Source organism: Anas platyrhynchos, chromosome 4 (genome assembly GCF_047663525.1).
Source record: "Anas platyrhynchos isolate ZD024472 breed Pekin duck chromosome 4, IASCAAS_PekinDuck_T2T, whole genome shotgun sequence".
In the NCBI taxonomy this organism is placed as follows: Eukaryota; Metazoa; Chordata; class Aves; order Anseriformes; family Anatidae; genus Anas; species Anas platyrhynchos.
The window spans coordinates 22,192,501-22,210,640 of record NC_092590.1 but is presented as its reverse complement, the minus strand read 5'-3'; the positions used below and the strand labels follow the sequence as shown (position 1 = coordinate 22,210,640).

At 37.7% G+C, this 18,140-nt stretch overlaps 1 long non-coding RNA gene across 2 annotated transcripts in view; it reads left to right on the top strand.

Annotated features, from left to right (window-relative positions):
• The first annotated feature begins 3,693 nt into the window (after window positions 1–3,693).
• The window catches only part of LOC140002331 (uncharacterized), a 38,126-nt gene continuing 23,679 nt past the window's right edge, over window positions 3,694–18,140 (top strand). For both annotated transcript variants that reach the window (XR_011808696.1, XR_011808695.1), the window contains exons 1-2: window positions 3,694–3,815; window positions 9,452–9,563. This is a non-coding gene — a long non-coding RNA (uncharacterized lncRNA). The remainder of the gene's footprint in view (window positions 3,816–9,451; window positions 9,564–18,140) is intronic.

Here is an 18,140-nt window from a genome sequence, read left to right as displayed (position 1 = left end):
TCCAAATTCAGTTAATTTGTATTCGACTTGCCTAATGTTCAGAGTTAATCTGCTATCCATTTGTTTCATGTGAACCATAAAAAGCAATAACATAAGCTTAGGTTATTGTTTCTTACTGTATTATTCCTACTGAGGAGCAATGCCAAAAACATTGCAAAAACACATACATACACAAATACCTCCAGCATCTTTGTGCAAGACAGAAAGATAACTCACTGAAGTTTGCACAGAATAAAGCAATAATCTGCATATATTCTTTGCTGAATAACATGATTAGTTTAATGGTTGTACCAGTGGATTTCTATGGCTATGGATTTTTCTAACAGATTTCACTAAGTAAAGTGAAATAATAGGAGCCATTCTGAGGACATTTGATGAAGTGGATCAGTCATCCAACTGCCTGAGTTTTGGTAACATTTGGGCAGGCTCTATCCTGCTTGCAAGGACTGAGCACCTGCTTGCTGTTTTAACACACTGTGCACCCTCCCGGGGAGTTGCTTTTGGTTCAGCTTTATCAACTCCACGACACACAGCTGTATGGGGGGAGAATTAAGGAGCTTCATTTCAAAAGCACAAGCCTGATCCAGTTTAAAATGCTAATGCTGTTCCTTATGGAAGTGCCAAGATTGTGAAGCAATTGCACGTTATTGGATGACCATGAAGTTGTCCAGCTGCTATCCTCTATCAAATCATCCTTTAGCTCAATATTAGCTTTGAATTCACTGTTAATATGCATTGTTTGTGCTGATATAATATCACAAAGTCTCAAACAAACAAACAAACAAAAACTTACCATTTTCTGTCTGCACAGCAGAGAAGATGATCACTGCTCTGAACTGTTAAAAAATTACTGATAAGGTGGGTTGCAGACTTTCTTGTTTAGTTTGTTTTAAGTTTCTTGTTTTAGTTTGCTTTCCTTTTATGAAGCAAGTCTTTGGTTTTTCTTTTGTTTTGTTTTCAAAGAGCAGAAATTTCTTATTTTTCCATTACTACTTAAAAACAAATATTTGGCTTGCAATATCACTTTCAAAAAGATGATTTCTTCAGTTTCTTAAACTTTTGAGCTAACAAAATTTAGGACATTTGTTCAGTATACTAGTTAAGATATTTTCTTAGTAAAACAAACAAAAAAGGGATAGCAGATTAGGCACAGGAGAAGAGAAACACCTCATATGATCTTTTTCAGTTTCATCATTCTTGAAAGAAAACTGCTATTGCAGACTGTAGTGTTTCCTTGTTCTTTAAGTTATGCATTCACAGATGCTTAGGCTTCACTTAGTCCCACTCATAGTGAGTAGTCAGCCCCACACCCACACTGAGATTCAGTGATACCTGAAGAGTAATTTTAAATCTTATTTAGTGAACTCATTTTGTGTACATGACTTCTGTCCTCCCTTCCCAGTGTAATTCCAGACCAGAGTTTCAGTTTCTTCGCAGATCGGCATTTCACTTTGTGTGGGGAAGAAATATAGCTTCAGGGTCTCTTATGGCTGTGTTAAATGACAGTCACTGGTTGAACCTGGTTTGTCAGCTTAAGTTGCCTCATCACAATTATTTTGTTTTGATGCAGTTTTGTCTGTGTGTGTCTGTATAAAATAATTACAAGGCAGAGCTAATTATAAGACTGAGCTTTAAAAGAGATGTCAACATTTGTCTGAGTTATTTTTTTCCTTAGGATTCAATCTTCAATAAGATGAAAAGGAAGAGGAAGGTCTATGAAATGTGGAAAAAGGGCCTGTCCTCTTGGGAGGAGTATAGATGTGTTGTCAGGGCCTGCAGGGACGTGACAAGGAAGGCTAAAGCCCACCTAGAGATGAGGCTTGCAAAAGAGATAAAGGATAATAAGAAGGTTTTTTTCAAGCATGTAAACAGCAAGAGGAAGACTAGGGATAATGTGGGTCCCTTGCTGAATGAGGGGGGTGTCCTGGTCACAGGAGACGCTGAGAAGGCAGAGATACTGAATGCTTTCTTTGCTGCAGTCTTTGCTTCAAGGACACTCCCCCGGGACTCCTGGCCCCTGGCAATAAGACAAAGGGTCTGGGAAATGGAGGGCTTCCCCCTGGTGGACGCGAGAGTGGTTTGGGAGCATCTAAGTGGGTTCAATGCACACAAATCCATGGGTCTCAATGAGATGCATCCGCGTGTGCTAAGGGAGCTGGCAGACGTGATCGCTGAACCACTCTCTATCATCTTTGAAAGGTCCTGGAGAATGGGTGAGGTGCCTGAAGACTGGAGGATAGCCAATGTCACTCCGGTCTTCAAGAAAGGCAGGAAGGAGGATCCGGGAAACTACAGGCCAGTCAGTCTCACCTCTGTCCCCAGAAAGGTATTGGAGCAGCTTGTTCTGGATGCCATCTCCAAGCAATTGGAAGAGAAGAAGGTTATGAGGAGTAGTCAGCATGGATTCTCCAAGGGGAAGTCGTGCTCAACCAACCTTGTTGCCTTCTATGATGGCATCACCAGCTGGTTAGGTGGGGAAAGAGCGGTGGATGTCATCTACCTTGACTTTAGCAAGGCTTTCGATACTGTCTCCCATGACATCCTACTAGCAAAGCTGAGAAAGTGTGATAGATGAGTGGACGGCAAGGTGGGTTGAGAACTGGCTGACTGGCCAAGCTCAGAGGGTGGTGATCGACGGAGCAGAGTCTGGCTGGAGGCCTGTGGCTAGCAGTGTTCCCCAGGGGTCGGTGCTGGGTCCGGTCTTGTTCAACATCTTCATCGATGACCTTGATGAGGGAATAGTGTCTGCCCTCAGCAAGTACGCCGATGACACAAAGCTGGGAGGAGTGGCTGACACGCCAGAGTCATGGCAGTGCTGCCATGAATGGCAGTGCTGCCATTCAGCGAGACCTGGACCAGCTGGAGAGATGGGCAGGAAGAAACCAAATGAGATTTAATAAGAGCAAGTGTAGAGTCCTGCACCTGGGAAGGAACAACCTGAAGTATCAGTACAGGCTGGGGGACAACCTGCTGGAGAGGAGCTCTGACAAAAAGGCCACTGGGGGTCCTGGTGGACGACAGGTTGACCATGAGCCAGCACTGTGCCCTTGTGGCCAAGAGGGCTAATGGGATCCTGGCGTGCATTAAAAGGAGCGTGGCCAGCAGGTCAAGGGAGGTGATCCTCCCCCTCTACTCTGCCCTGGTCAGGCCTTACCTGGAGTACTGTGTCCAGTTCTGGGCTCCCCGGTACAAGAAGGACAGGGATCTCCTGGAAAGAGTCCAACAGAGGGCCACAAAGATGATATGGGGCCTGGAGCATCTTCCCTATGAAGAAAGGCTGAGAGACCTGGGTCTGTTCAGCCTGGAGAAAAGAAGACTGAGAGGGGATCTCCTTAGCATATGCAAATATCTGAGGGGTGGGAGACAGAAGGATGTAGCCAACCTCTTCTCAGTGGTTTGTGGGGATAGGACAAGGGGCAATGGCTGCAAGTTAGAGCACAGGAAGTTCCACACTGACATGTGAAAGAACTTCTTCATAGTGAGGGTGACGGAGCAATGGAACAGGCTGCCTAGGGAGGTTGTGGAGTCTCCTTCTCTGGAGATATTCAAGGCCTGTCTGGATGCCTACCTGGGCAGCCTGCTCTGAGGAACCTTTTTTGGCAGGGGGTTTGGACCCAATGATCTTTTGAGGTCCCTTCCAACCCCTACAGTTCTGTGGTTCTATGATTCTGCGATTCTGTGATTCTAGGATTCTGTGATTCTGTGATTGATCTCAGAATTACCACTTCCAGAGGGAGAGCACCTGAAGACAACTTCTCCTTAACTCTCCTCTGCTGGACCATACTACATTTCACTATATCAACTAATTTCCAACTGTGAGTGCTTTTTCACAGTGACCGCATGAGATTTATGATTCATTTTTTACAGTTTATTTCAATATCAACTGTATTTAAGTAATTCTTGTTCTGTTTTCACTCTGTCTCCTGTTTTTTTTTTTTTTGTTTTGTTTTGTTTGTTTGTTTGTTTGTTTGTTTTGTTCCTGTCTCTCCCTCAAAATTATGTGAAACCCTCTCCTTCCTTTGAACTCCTTGTTTGGGTCTCTGCATTTGGCTACCAGCATTTTAATATAGCACAGTGATAAAACAGGTGTCATGCTCTCATTTTGTGTTCCTGAGGCTAAGCCACCTGCTTGGATTGCTGTCTCACAAGGAGCTCCACAGTATAATCACCTTTGTTTGCATTATCTGTGACTTTGCCAACAATTCATGCCTAAGGCTTTTAGTGTGTCTGTAGCAAAATGATACCTGAATATCTAGGGATGAAAAGGCAAACTTGTAAACTGCTAAAATATTGCTTAGTAATAGATAGATACAGCTAAAATTTTGAAGAGTGCTATACAGGGAAACTTTGCGATGCATAGCTGAAGCTTTACAAATTTTTATCAAGTCAAAGATAGGAAAATACTTTCAGTTCAGAAAAAAAAAAAGTTTCCTTTCAATAATTTCAAAACACTCTTTTGAATTATCTCTGTTTCTATAATTACATTTAAGTTCCATGTAAAAGAAATCAAAGACAGTATTTATTACTTCACCAGTGTTTACAGGAACTATCCTGACCATTTCAAAATTTAATAAAAACATTCCTTACCAACAGTTACATTCTTCAAAGTCAGCCATTCTTTGCAAAAAGTTTCTCTTTTGGTTCATTTGCTTTTTTTTTTTTTTCTTTTTCAGCTGAAATGATTTTGCAAGGCAGTCCTGACCAGCTCTGTGGTGGAATTACTTTAATTTGCTTTTAGTGTTATATTTCCCACTAAAGTTTATAACACTTCTAAAATTGTATGACTTGACATAGTCTTACATTTTTTACTGTATTTTGTAAATAGTGCAACACACAGAAATGTGAAGATATTCTTTACAATTTAGTGTTTCTAAAGTATGTGATATTTACTATAAAAATCCTTTAGAAATGTTTGTGCAAAGAGTAAAGTCAATGATCCAAAAGTTCATTGAAATCAATGGGATACTTTCCATTAAATTCAATGGGCGTCAGTCCAAGCTGTTTGTAATTATAGGCTGACATTTTGAAAGCTGCCTAAGGGAGCTGGAAGCCTAATACTCATTAAAATTAACTGGGCATCTAGCTTTACTAGGGTGCTTTGGACCTCACTATTACAGTTTATATAAATGAGCAACCTGTTTATGAGGCTTAGTTACATTAGAGCTCCATGGAATCTATAAGCACGTGTCTTATCTTCTATATCAAAGACATGCACTTGCTTCTAAAGAATAGATTGTATTACTTGATAATGGCCATTTTGTTACAGAAAAGTATTATCTCATTTAAAGACATTTAAAGATTTATAGATGTATATATAAAAATACCATAGAAATGACCAAAAGTGACTTACACAATGGATTGCTTGCCAGCTGAATGGTTTTACTTTTTTTTTTTTTTTTTTTTTTTCCAAATTGGAAATGTTCTTAAATATCTGGAATGTATTTGTACTGAGAGTTAGAATCTTTGGAAACTAAAAATGTAGAAATTTAATACAACTAGGAAGCAAAAAAAAAAAAAAAAATTAAAAAAAAAAAAATCATTTGTAGGAGTTCTGATTCATGGGATGTACTAGAACAAATGCAAACAATAACAAATAATAAAGAGAACCTAATTAAACTGAATTGGACTGAAGTACATCTGGTAATGTCTTCACTTAATTATTTTACGACATTATTTGTCACAGAACATATACATCTGCTACTGTACAGTTAGTTGGCTATATGTGCAATTTTGTCACTGTTAGTAAGGTTGACAGACATAAAATGGACCCATTCATGTCAATCCAAAATCAAAATCTTTGTAGGTTCAGTTCAGATAATTGTTCAAATTTTTAGATTTCTTTCCAAAATTCATCTGGAAATACAGTCTTCTTGTATTTGTCACCCATTTTTTATTTAGCATTTTCAGACATGCCATCATCAAATTTAACCAATATTTTCTCACTTTTAAGGCAAAATCTCAACTGAAAATATACCAGCTCATGACTGATCTTCATATGTTGCACTGCAGCTTCTCTGTGTCATGCTGTTGTCAGTGACTCTCCAGCTTCTTTATCCACTTCTCAGTTCCTTCCCTAATCATTGTCTTCTGTAGTTTGACTAATAATTTCCTATTATAATCCTAAAATATTATAATTCCTATTATAATTCCTACAAATTTCCTAAAAAAAATCCTAAAAAAATACCTAAAAATAATATAATTCCTAAATTCCTGTCTTCCAAGTAGATTACGTCTAGATTATACCTATTTCCTTCCTAGAAAAGCAATTATCTCCTCAGTGAAGGATATCAGGTTAGGCTGGCACAATTTGTCTTTGTCAAATTTAGGTCTCATTATATAACATTTTCTTTTTACCTCTGTACCTTCATTCTTTTGTGTTGTAAAACACAGCTCTGACCACAGAATCATTGGATCACTTTTTTAAATTTATTTTTCCTTTTAATAAACATAATATTCAATAGTTTTCTCTTTTTCTCTTCTTGAAACTTGGTGTATTTAGTTCTTCTGTTACTGTGCCAAGACTGTTGGGATCTTGAACTGGTCATAATCTCTCTCAATTTTCATACTTGAAGCACTTTAATGTTTTTTCTGTGTATCAGTTGATAGTTTGTATCCCATATTTTTCCTTTAATGTCACAGAAAATTGAAGTTCAGCATAAGGCCAAAGGTGGAGATTTATTAATATTTATCCTATTCTCACCACATAGTATTTTCACTTCAATTTTTTTTTTTTTTTTTTTTTTTTTTAGGATCTATCTAATTTTGACTTTGGACAGACCTTCCCAACCCCAAATCTACTGAGCTTGAAATCAGTTTTCTGATCAGCTCAATTTTCTGTTCCTCTAGGCTTTCTGCTCCTTTTGGTTATTCCTGGTCTTTATTTAGTTATGCAGTTTGCTATTGCAAGTGTTTATTTATTTATTTATGCATTCATTCATCTTTATTTTAATCTGTTCCATGTTGTTTCTGCACTTTTTCCTTTTAAAAATATCCAGGTTCTTTCTATAATCAACTGTGAATGAGGAACTGATCTTTCTGGTTATCTTGACTAAATATGAAATTATTTTACTCAGGACTTTACTTTGGAATCAGAAGCTTAAAAACTAGTTTTTGTTTTTCTTTCTATTTAATCTAAAGCAAATTATCACATAGTAACACATTACAAGGTCTTTTTCTACAGCTAGCTTTTATGCAACATGCTTGCTACTTACCAAAGTCAAATAAACATAGCCTGCAATAATAAGGTTATTCTATCTCGCATGCAATTCTATATGGCAAATAAACCTGCTGTTTACTGAGTCTAAGGCTATCTTAACTTCTTTTGTAGCATTTATTCTCCAGTATGTATGTGGGAAGTTATAGACTCTCTTAGTGATAGAGTTTCTGGTAGTATTTCCAGATGTATGCTAATATATGTTTGTGATTCTGTAGTGGATCCCATTCAGTTTCTCTCTTTTCCTTCCAATACATATACAAATTGTTTCCATCCTTTCTAAAAAATCAAAATGATAATTCATCTAAGTTATTCTTGCTCACTTTAAAGTTGCCACATTCTAAATGTGCAACATTACTCTCACACTCTTACTCTTCAATTTGATTTGATATGAAACATGCACCTCTCATATTTTCTTGTTCTTTTTACTCCCATTGTCCGTTTGCTATCCAACTTCATACGGTATCAATATTTTAAGTATCTTAACATTCTTTGCATTTCTTAAGGTGGGACTTAAATATTTCACTTGTTTGTAGCAATATCCAATAATATCGCCACAAAAGATTTAATTTTAACTTTTAACTATTTGACAACCACTTCCATTTCTAAGGATAACAATTAATTATTTGGCAACTATTTTCATTACTACATTTGAGACATGAAAAATATTTTTCTTTTCTTATATTTTATCTAGTCTGTAGTGTTCCTTTAACCACCGTCTGAATTCTTATTTACCTTATTTCTTTTTGTTTCTTGTAGCTTTATTAAAACTCTACTTCACTCTATTAAAACATATTATCTATGTTAAAATACTCTAAGATTCTCAGTGCTTTAGTCTCATGATCCAGTTATCGTTAGTGTTGGCCACAGCTTAAGAAAGATAATACCAACAGAAAAAGCAATCCACCCAGAAAATATTTTCCAAATGACAAACCTGTCTAAACTTTCCTTCTAGCACCAGCTTCCAGAGTAATCTATTGATCTTTGCTGCTTTACCTCTTTATTTATTTATTTATTTACTTATTCATTCATTTTGTTAATTCCTGCAGGACATTACTAAAGATTACATAGTTTGGCATTTTCCCTGCCCTGGAATAGTCATCTTCTGTCTCTTACAGATGAACTGTAGCAATGCTGTGGATGTGGTCTTAAAGCTTTTCAGATTTATAAAGACTCATCCAGTGCATTTCTTCAGAAGTGCAGCTTGCTGAGGTATCCTTTTGCACTGCCCTCCCACACATGCAGTCCTTTGCTTTGGTTTGCAGTTGGGACACAGAATATAAACAATTTTCAGCACTGAGCTAAATCTCCTTATTCTGCAGTGCTCAGACTTATATGGGAAAGAAACCTGATCAGGCTATACAGGCTATACAGCCTGTGCATTCTACCCAGAGAGGAGAAGGGAAAATGGAGATGAGGTCTTCGTGTACACCACCACATATACAGTACTTTTAAAATACACTGTGAACTTCTAGATGAAGATACGGACAAGAGGAGAAATATAGCTGCTTCAAATTGAGACAATTCTCTGTAGATTACAAAACCTTTTTTTTGCACTGGGTACAGATGTGCTAAGATCTGTGTTAGACTGTGCATAACCTGAAGAATGCAAAATCATCTCTAGCTCCACACTTTCTGCTCTTTGATCATGTCTTCTCTGGAGCAAATAAATGCACATGAATGCACGTGAGTCAGGTTTAAAAATTCAGAATAAAAGACATTGGACATTTCCCCTTCTAGGAAGAAGATAGAAGTCAATTTTAGTATTTGTAGGTATTTTATAGTATGACCATCACAAAAAGCATCAAATACAGTGGCTAAGGTATATCAGTTTTTCTTCCTCTGAGTTCTCCACAGTAAGGTTACTCCATCTACATGTCTGGGCCCAGCATAGACAGGAAAAGAGCTGATGGACTGAGAGATTCATTAAAGACTGATGTTTCAATTGCACTTCTTTAAGATAAACAGGACACATATTTTTTTACAGAAGCTGGCATTACATAGCATCTGCTATACTCAAATATCTTCTCCTGTTACTTCTTCTGCCACTGAGGGAGTTTGAGAATGCTTCTGCAAAGCAGGCCACTGTCTTAAGTCAGGCAACCAGAAACTGAGAAAAACATAGTTTATGGCCACCTGGTTAACAGAGGCTTACCTTATTCTCCAAGGTCTTATTGTCTGAGTTAATCACTAACACACTCTTTTTTTTTTTTTTTTTTTTTTTTTTCTTCCCTACAGTCTCTGCTTCAGTCACACTACATTTACCAATTTCTGCAGCAAGTGGAGGATCCAGGCCACAGTAATCTTTACAGCACAATCTTGTTTCAGATCTAGAAGCATCCCATCTCAGGTACTGACACACGTATACTTCCTGATGGAAAAACTGCATGCTATTATGTAACTTTTTTTTTTTTTTTCTTCCCCATACTATGTGCCCATAAGGATTGCACAATTAAGGTTGCTCTACCAATTTCTAATGAGTATTACCAAATATGGATTTATAGCATGACTAACTGTAACATGCCACTAAAAAAGTCTCCCACACATTTATTAATAATACTAATATACAGACCACTGATACTTGAGCTAATATAATAATGGTTCAAGACTTTTGGGATCCTTTCCAAGTGCAGGGAGACAGTATGTTTTTATTGCCACAGGTTCTTCTGCCAGTTCCTCAAACACTTTATTTGTTGAACTTACTCTCTTCCAAAGTCTTGGGTTCTCATCTAAGCCCCATTCTCTCTATGATATCTATCAATTACAATCTTTATTACTTATGTACCTCTGACAAATTCCCCAATATAAATCCCAACTTTTCCCCTTTGTCTACATTGCAGAATCCCAGTTTCCCATTGCCTGAGCCATCTGAATCCCTTTCCCACTGCACCCACTCCCCACAGATCTGTCCTTTGTCCCTGAGCAACTCTAATAGGTGTTCATGCTGCTGCGCTCAACAGGCTCTTCCTGCTTTCTTTTCTTGTGGCTTTGGTTTGAAATATTACAGATCTGCATATACAATAATGTTACTTAGTCCAAAGTGGAGCCTCTCCACTCCTTTTCTGATTAATATTCTGTGCTTAAGACATACGAAATCTCTGCAGAGCATGATTTTTTTTTTCCAGAACCTTTAATTTACAGTGGCAACAAAAGCCAAATTTTAATTTTCATCCCACATTGTTATCCCCAGCTGCCAAATATCAGTCTGCAGCTTCAAATTATATTAACTATTTAAATTGCTTCCCTTATCATCTTCCTCCCTTCCCTCTCTCTTTTGATTTATTATCATGAGCAAAACAACGTCTTGATTCTTTGTCAGAAATGACAGGAAAGTTTTGGGAAAAAAAAAAAAAAAATATATATATATATATATATATCACATTTTAGTCACCTTTAAGCAGAAACTAAGGAACATTTGAGCCCAAGTATCTACCAATTGGCAAATCGAAAAGTACAAAATCAGCATTTTATAATGGAGTGTCAGGACATGTTAATAAGCATATCTACTCTTTCCATTTTTGGCTTCATCATTTTATTCAGCATTAGCCAATTAGCAGAGTCCCTGGCTCCCTGGCTGAAGCAGTCAGCTCTACAGAGGCTTTAGCTTTCACAGGTGACACGCTGCTGGCCCAGCTATGGCTGCTGTATTTTGCAGTTTTGACAGCTGCTCAAGTTACTCGTGAGAATCCTGCAGAGGCTTGCACACAATGCATTTCAGGCTGCTCTGTGCTGGGGTAGCATAAAACTAAGCCCTAGACAGCAGGCCTACAAACAGAACCTTGCAAAAATCATTTGTTCACACTTTTTTTTTTTTTTTAAATTAGACCTTTATCTTGATCGTAAAATATAATTTGTTTTAATCTTAGATTTACATAATATGATCACATACCTGTTATTCAGTTTTCATCCTTGCATTTGAAAGTTCTGTCCTTCAACTTATAGAATTTATTTTGAAAGATGGAGAGAGTCTTTATTCATCTCTAGGAGAATTGTATAAGTTAGCAGATTACTAATAATGCAAAAATTTTAAACATTCATTGTATTTTTCTCTGTTTAATCAAGTTTAGGAGAATCTTTTGGAAAATGCTTGTTGGTTAACTTAGCAAATTGGCTACACTAGTTGGTAGATATTTTCAAATGCTGTGATCAAATAGGTGAGCTGTGTGAAAAAATACTACTGAAACTATGAATGCAACTGGAGTTGAAAAATGATAAAACCAGGGTTTGGTACTGCAAGAAGAATTTTAAATATAGTTGAGCTACAAATAAAACAAACACCCCCAGTATTAGGAAAAAAAAAATGGATAAACTTGAACATATAGGTATGATTGTCTTCCTATAAGCAAGTGCGGTGTTTAATACAAAGTACATAAAACTTATTGCTAGTGAGTATAAATATAAGATTAGGGAGTGTGAAGAAATTGTAGTCCTTCTAGTCTGTGGATCCCAGAATACTGTTGATAGCAAGTAGAATAATGTGAATATGGAAGACACAGGAATTTCCCCCCCTGGAAAAATCAATTAATTCCCTGCAGTAGTCCTCTATCTCATTTGCATTTGATCTGTTTGGAACATCTTCCGATCTTCCATTTAACTCTTGGAAGAATACAGCAAAAAAAGCAGCCTTCCAGGACCTTTAGAAATCTGGATGGAAAAGGGAATGAATAATTTATTCCCATATGTGACATTTTATCGCATTCAAAATTATTACAGCTGAAAGCATTAAAAAGATACTGTGAATTTATACTGCTTTTTTCAAATTGGTGTAATATATGCAGATAAAGCTTTGCTAGCCACACATTTTACAAAAGAGATTATACAAGGATTAAAATTGTATATTGGAGTGTGCTGGTTTCACTCTGGTGGGCAGATAAACTCCACCACACCACTTTCTTAATTCCTCTCCTGAAAGGAAGAGGGGGAGAAAATATGATGAAAAAGAGCTCATGGGTTGAGATAAGGACAGGGAGATCTCGAAACAGAGTCAGCAACGGGAGAGTCATGCAATTTATTACCTATTACTAACAAGCCAGAGAAGCAAGAAACTAAAAACAAACTAAAAACACCTCCCCCCCATCCACCTCCTTCTGTCCTCCATGTGAGCAGCGCAGGGGAATGGGGAATAGGGCTGTGGTCAGTCCCTGAAGGTTCATTTCCACTGCTCCTTCACAAACACCTTCTGTCCCTGCTCCATGTGGGGTCTGTCACACGGGATACCATCCTTCCCGAACTGATCCTGCGGGGCCTTCCCTCAGGCAGCTGCTCTTCAGGAACTGCTCCCACATGGCTCCGTACCATGGCGTCCATCCCCCAGGAGCAAACTGCTCCAGCACGGGTCCCCCATGGGTAGGCAGCAGCTCCCCCCCAGAGCTCCTGCTCCTGTGTGGGCTCCTCTCCATGGGCTGCAGCTCTGGCCCGGGGCCTACTCCTACGGGGGCTCTCCATGGGCTGCAGCCTCCTCCAGGCAACATCTGCCTGCTCCACTGGGGGCTCCTCCACAGGCTGCAGCATGTGGGACCCATGGGCTGCACGGGGACAGCCTGCTCCACCAGGGACCTCACCACAGGCCACAGGGGAACTTCTGTTCCATGCCTGGAGCACCTCCTGCCCTCCTTCACTCTCCTATCTTTACACTGAGAATGAAAATTCATGTCTTAATTTGCAGCCCGTACTTATTCAAAGATCCCATTAAAGTCAGTGGGAATTTTGAACATGCAAGGAATAACTTACATTTTTAACTTAGTCAAGCTTTCTGATGAGACATTCCAAACCTCCCTTTCCACAATTAACAGATCTAAAGAACAAAATTGTCCTCTTAATTTTCTTGTGGTGGGGGATTGTTACCCCTTATACCAGATACATGGCCAGTCTTCCTTTCTCTGATCCCATCTACCAGCTGCATGTTTTAACCAACACAGAACAGACAAAGCAGTGCAGAGCTCTAAGTTGCCAGGCTTTTCCTGTTGCAGTATGCTACTTTGTCCATTTTGTTTGGCTAATATAATGGGCTTTTCATCTCTTCTTCTTTAAACATGAAATGTGTTCACATAGATAATATTTTCTTCACATCCTGGTTTCAGTAGAAAACCAAAATATAGTAAACAAACCATTCCCTCTTCTTTTCCTTAAATACTATATTAGTGATGCAAGCAGTCAGTACTAAAGCATACTATCTTAAATTAGGACAGAATAAAATGAAAATATGTTATCTTAGCTTTCTTTATACGAGTCAAAGAGCTTTTCAGAAGGTAGTAGTACAGACAGTACAAGGAAACTGCATTTGCCAGCAGCTTATGAAGAGCTTTAGTTAATTTCTGAAATAAAATGATGAACTAAAGTCAGTTTACTTTAATTTAAAACAAAAACAAACAAAAAACCGCTAGGAAGTGAAAGGACTGATGCATTATTCACCTCCCTTTTGATAATCACAGCGATGAGAGAGAATGTTCCTCATAGAAATATTTGGTCTGAAAGCTAAAGTTGACTCCTCTCCATTGAGGTCTTTATAGATTATATAGCTGGTACAATGATATAGTAATGATTACTTTTGAATACCTCTTGCAACACGGTGTCCATCACATCTCCACCCAAAAGAAGTCTTTCTGCATGACAAATGCTTGCTGCCTAGCAGAGAAGCTGTAGCTGCCTGTGCTGGGTAACAGCAAGGAGCAGGATGCTTCTGCCAAACACTGACTTATCACTTTCCAACTTTTATGTACAGCAGCTGCTCCATTTGCTCAGGGCAAAACCTTCCTTCCATCTGGAGATGATGGAAAAGGGAGATTTTGAAAGGAAAATAAAAAGAGGAAAAGGGGTGTTCCACCATGGCTGGGAATGGCACGTACTCTATTACAAGCAAATGGAATAATTTTATGTGAAGTGGGGTTGCTTGATGTGGGACTGATAGTTCACAGACCACTTAGATGTGCCTGTAAACATGTACATTTACAGTGGAGAAGAGTTGAAAATGAAATGAGATGCTAGTTTTGACAAAATGGCCCAACATACATATTTGCAAAGCAATCTCATCACCAACAAGTCCTTAAAAGCAACTTAGCACTACGTTATTGAAGAAGCTAGATATGGTGTTTTGCTGTCTGTCTAACTGTGGTCTAAAATGTATAACTTGTCCCAGCAATATAATTCTCTTTCATGCAAGGCATGCTATGTGTTTAACCCATCCTAAACAGTTTGAAAAGAACTGGGGAAAAAAAATGAAAAGAAGCTCTTGAAGACCAGGGTTTTACAACTCATGGAACTTGGACCAGAGTATGCATCAGACAAACTAGAAAGTCACACAGAAACAGGGTAATGACGTTTTGCACTTAGAAGATTTGCTTATGTTTTTCTTTCTGGTCTAGATGTAAATATTTTATATTGGTTGTACTGGAAATGTACATGCATGATTGAATTCAACATTACACAACCTTAATTATTATTTCAATACTTTGAATGAATTCCACTGATAGGCAGTCTATTTGGATTTATCTGCATTGCATGTGCATTTTTGTTCTGATTTGTTCTGGCCACTAGTAAATCTACTTTTAATTATTTAATAAGTGTTTTTAACTATAAGTGTTAATAAGTCATTTGTAAGTAGACCTTGTTTCCTTTTAGAACATTGTATATGGTCCTTGATTTCTCAATTGTACCAGAGAAGATGGTTGATTGGATCCTGTGGGTGATTGTATTTGGAGACAGGTTAGTTTGTCTTAAGTCCAAGCTGGTGTCAGCCAGCTTAAACTAATTGGCAGCTTTGCTTATTAATAGTGTATTTTTTTAAGGAAAAAAAAAAATAAATAAATAAAAATAAAAAAGGGTCCAGAATACTGAACAGGATTTTTTCTGTATCTGTATTCCATGCCAAAGGCATAGACTTGCATGAGATATTATTTGTTTGGTTGTTTTTTTTTTTTGTCTCTTCCTCATATATAAATGATATTACAGAGACTATTAGGTTGTTGAAGTGAAATCTGTCTAGTTTCCAGATTTACCAGTCTCAGTGTGCAACTATCTCTGACATTTTACTCTAGAGGATTAAAGTGTGAAGTATTTGCTAATCATATCAAGCAGTCTATAGGTGTGCAAAAAAAAAAATACTTTCTGGACTTCTCTTTTACCACTTGCACATGAGTGTGTAAGGAGGATCCTCGCTGCTACACAACAGAAAATAAAAATAGAAATTCTTTACATGAGATGAAAATCAGGTATGAGCTCATTTGAACAGAAAGACCCAAGTCACTCATATTTGCTCTTGACCAGAATCAGACAAAGTGTTTGCTAATCCCCCTTTAAAAAGTTGTTTGTTTGTTTGTTTGTTTGTTTTTTCCCATAATAGTCAGTCTTCGCATTTTAAGTAGGTTGTTATGCTAGGTATGTAACCAGATACTAGAAACAAACCAAAATACAAATTCTTGTAGTCCTGCATCTCTAAGCACATCACAGATCTGGAAGCTGTTCAGAGTATCGTGTGAATAACAGATAGTATTTTCTTTTTTAATTTGTCAGCTTGTTCTAGGTTACAGAAAGGTGATTTTTATTAAAAGACCATTGATTACTTAAAATCTGAAGAGAAGAGAGAATATCATGTAGAACATTAATAAAGTTTAGGGACAAATGGAACAAAGAGAATAAAAAAAGAATCATGTTTAATTGATCATTCATTTGTTATGCATGAAACATATTCAGAGACCATAATGAAATTATCACTATATCAGATGGACAGTGCTAGCAGAATAATGAATGAAATTACACACAGATTCAGCAAAGTACTAATATTTATAGTTCAATATTTTAGGTGCCTAGTAACCTGATTGATTTTCAAAGTAAGAAATAAGAAAACAAACCCTGCATTGTGTGTTATGCAGTAGTGAAATGTGTACATGAAGTATTACCTTAGCTGACTGGTATGTGCAGTTCAGCCAAATTCTTCATTAATTACCCTTGTAGTGAACAGGAAACTAACATCATTATTACAGCAACTAGAGAGATTGTAGGATTTTTTCCACTAGCTTTTACAGTGATGAATGCTGTCTACAGTGCTGTTTATAATGCTTAGACTGACTTGCTGATTTTAATGTAAAAATAACATGTTAAATAGTTAAAAGTGCAATCATTGCAAAATTAAAAATAAATACAGCTAGTGTATTGCCAAATTATTAAATATTTCTATTAAATCAGTATAAAAATGTTTCCACTTTAGATTCACTGTCACAGTATTCTAAAATGTTAGTGTAATTCTGATAAGGGTTTGGAGAATTTCCAAGGAGCTTCTCTTAGAACTACATATAACAATGTTACTTGCTAGGGTAAATGAATTAAACTTTTGAAATAAGAATTCATAAAGCGAGTTTTCTGCTGTCTCCCTTTCTAATCACCTTCCTTATCAAGGCTATGCAAAGCTTAGTAATGAAATCAGAATCTGTTTGTGTTTGCTGGGACTTGCAATCCTTCTGACTTTGCCTTTGACTTATGATCAAGAATGAAAATTATATGAGCTTTTAGCTTGTCCAACACCTCACTCTTTTTGCTTTCCTTCAGAGCTCTTTCCCCCTCCTCCAAGCCATGTATGAGAACCAGAAGAAAAAAAAAAAAAAAAAGAAAAAAAAAAGAAAGATCAGCCACCCCATGTTTTTGTGCAGGGGCTTTGGTGAGGTATTTAAGTCCCTTCCGCTGGGTGTTTGTGCTTATTAAAGGCCAGGCTACCAACATTCCTGCCATTCCTCACAGGGCCCCAAACTGTGCTGAGGATGCAACAAGTCTCAGCAGTACCTGCAGTTCAGCCTGCAGTGTTCTGGTTGCAATCCAATCCAGTTTACAGATACCTGTTTTTGCTCTCAGATTCTTTTGCTTATATGGGGAGAATTTAATCTGAATTATTCACCCATTCGTATAAAAACAGAGTATCTATCAACTTCAAGTATCTAGAAGATAAAAATGCCAGTTGGAAAAAGACCAATTGTTTTGCTGTCAGTTGTGTTTGTGCACAGTAATTATGTGAGCATAATTTACCCTTTTAATCCATTTTTTATAATTCTAAATTCAGATAAGTGTATTTTTATTAAAGTTCTTCAGTGCAGTTCATGTTGCTATAACTGCTTGTAGTAATAGCTAAATCCATATTTAAATGATTTATTGGTTTTAAAAATGGATGACAGATGTGGAAATGAGAGATATGTTTATCATAATGAATTCTTGTGTTGGAACAAAGTTAGCTTTCATCAGCTACTTTGTACTGTTTTATTATGCCATTGATCTGCAATCTGATTTTTGTACCTTGACATAAAATGAGGCTTGAAATATGTTTTCAATATTGTCTATCTAGAAATTCCATCATATTGGTCTTATTTTGATTGTGTTAAGACCATCTTGAGTTGCAATTAATATAAAACCATAGAATGTCATCTCATTGTATTTCTATTCCCTTCAGCAATTCAAAGCAATGAAGAATGGTCACTTCACCAGCATGTACTCCATATTCTGAACTGTAAACAATGTTTACCATGAGTCTGAGATTACAGTTTATTTTACAGTGTTTTATTTGGAACACTACATTAAAAGCAAAACAAAACAACAAATAAACCAACAAAGTAAACAGCAAAAAAAATTAACGTGGGAAAGGGAAAGAGGAAGAGGGAGAGGGAGAGGAAAGGGGAGAGGAAAGGGGAGAGGAGGGGAGGCGAGGCGAGGCGAGGCACGGCGAGGAGAGGCGAGGCGAGGCGAGGCGAGGCGAGGCGAGGCGAGGCGAAGCGAGGCGAGGCGAGGCGAGGCGAGGCGAGGAGCGTAGAGGAGCGTAGAGGAGCACAGAGGAGCGTAGAGGAGAATAGAGGAGTGTAGAGGAGCGTAGAGGAGAGGAGCATAGAGGAGCGTAGAGGAGCATAGAGGAGCGTAGAGGAGCGTAGAGGAGAGGAGAGGAGCGTAGAGGAGA